This window comes from Pistacia vera, unplaced genomic scaffold (assembly GCF_008641045.1).
Source record: "Pistacia vera cultivar Batoury unplaced genomic scaffold, PisVer_v2 Contig483, whole genome shotgun sequence".
NCBI lineage: Eukaryota > Viridiplantae > Streptophyta > Magnoliopsida > Sapindales > Anacardiaceae > Pistacia > Pistacia vera.
In genome coordinates this window covers 432,080-434,453 of record NW_022196316.1, presented here as the reverse complement: position 1 = coordinate 434,453, position 2,374 = coordinate 432,080, and the positions used below count along the sequence as shown (strand labels likewise).

The 2,374-nt window shown below is 39.6% G+C and overlaps 1 pseudogene; it reads right to left on the bottom strand.

Annotated features, from left to right (window-relative positions):
• Nucleotides 1–533: 533 nt before the first annotated feature.
• On the bottom strand, nt 534–1,428 carry LOC116146848 (annotated as a pseudogene).
• Nucleotides 1,429–2,374: the final 946 nt, after the last annotated feature.

Here is a 2,374-nt window from a genome sequence, read left to right as displayed (position 1 = left end):
TAATACGCGCGATTTACCCTGGTTCACCAATGTAGGCTACGTCCAGCTGAGTCAATTATTGCAATAGTTCTCATCTCTGTTACAATGAATGAATGTTCTCACACCCATAACAAGAGGAAAAGTAGTTTATATACTAGGTTTAAGGGATTAAACCTAGTTTTAAAAAGAATTCCTATTCCTAAGCCCAACCAAAAAGGAATTAATAATCTAAAAGGAATCCTACAGCGGTTATACAGGAAAAGCCCAAAACCGCTACGGGCTCGGGGCGCTGCGGGACCCCCGAGTGCGTCTCCGTTACCCATTAATGGAAAGTAGTCGACAACTCCAACACAGAGGAAGATTGTTTTGCATTAAAACATGTTCATATAAACATTTCAAGAAATGTTCCCACTTTCTTGAATCACCCAGATTAAACATAAATATTCATTTTACAAAATTAAACCATCTCCTCATACATTAATTTTATTTCAAACTATTTATAGAACAAGTACAACAATCAATTCTCTTAAGCACTTAATAGATTCCAACTCCCAACTTCAAATAATCTAATAATTTAAAACAATTAAACATCTAAAAGAGTCTTAACTCCCAAAGATATATATTTTTTTTTTTTCCTTTTTTCAATTGAAAATAATCTTCAAATTCTAAGCAGAAAATACTGAGTTCAGGTCCTCCGTTATTATCTGGATTCAACATGTAGAATGCTCTGAGTCACGGCTGCCAAACAACTCGTTCAAATTTTGCCCTCATGTACAATAATCTCCCTCAGACACACTGGTCTTCCTTGCGTCCTCCACACCGGAATAACCCCTGCGCCTACCGACACGCTTTGCACGGTGCTCAAAACGTGCCAATGGAGTCCCCACACGTGCGGGACTGCGCATACCCACACTTCCTCCCATTACAATACATAGTCCACATGGGCTCGTGAAACAGTTTCCCGGGCCGACCGCGTCCGGCCTGAACTGGAGCTTTCTCACACTCAAGCGCTATCCGAACCAAACCGGACGCCATTTCTTTAACCAGAGTGTGATGTAGACATGGCCGTTCTAACAACAAAACCGGTTCAGACCGGGGATATCTTGAACGGCAAAACTAACATGGCCACGCCGGTTACCAAATAAAGTTCCGGTGACTTTCCGGCCTAAAGAAGGATTTATAGAGAGATGGGTCGGATCGATAACCACTGCACGTGGGAGAAAGAATATGTGGGAAAAGTTATTGCATGGAGAAGTGAACGAATGAGAGAAGTGAACCTTGAATGGACTTGTTTAGTCTTTGTAAAGCGATCCGTGAATCTCTTCTAACGAGAAGTTTACCCGAAAAATCTTCATTTTCAGGTATCGACGGACCGACGTTGAACTGATGTAGTTTGAAGGAATGATTTTTTGAGCTTCTTTGCAGGTTGAGTTCCTGGTACTGTCTCATGTTTGTTGAAGGGAAGAGGAGAGAAGAACGATAACGACACCGTTTGTGTTGGTTTGTTTTGCTGTATTGGAAGGTATTGCAAGAAACACAAGAGGGAGAGAGAAAATGGTGGAGGTTGAAGAGAAGAAAGAGGCCGACAATGGTGATGATTGTTTGGAGGTGGCAATATTAAAGGGAAACTATGGAGGGTGTGGTGATAATGATCTCCTTCTAGCTTATATAGTGCATTGACGCTTTACATATTGTTCCCACAATTCATCATAGTGTTCTTGTCACTGATAATCACACTACACTCATCCATCACCACCGTCATCATGTGGTGATGCAACAGTGAACGTGGTTTGATTGCTGAAAGAGAATTGATAATAGTTTGGTGACTGGGATGATATGAGGTTAAGATATTAAGTGATATAATAAGGAAAATTTCAAACCCAACCCTCACTTTTTGCTAATCATCACCCTATGGCACTTTTCTAGGAAATATCAAAAACTACCCCTAAACCCTAACATTATCCCACTCTATAAACTTGCAAGATATTATTAATATATATTTTAGTTAGAGTTTTTGAATCTTGGAAATAGCAAAAACAATTTCAAATATAACGAAAGTGAGGAAAAAAATAATTTTATTAAATTTCATCTTGCAAGTTATCAAGTTAAAGGAATTAGATGGCGTAAGGGTCAAGGGTGGTCTTGACAATTTCCACAAAAGGATCATAAGTGTGATTAGTAAAAAGTGAGGGGTAGTTTTAAAATTCTCCTATAATACTGGCGACGATGAATTCATGTTGACCGTTGGATTAGATAAGTGTTGGCTGGTTGGGACTTGATGTAGACGTAAATAGTATAGTAATTAATTAACCAGTGTGATGTATTTGTCCCAAGGTGTGTTGAAGTGGGTCTAATACACAGAGTCTAAGCCAGCTGCCCAAAGTGGCCCTCAATG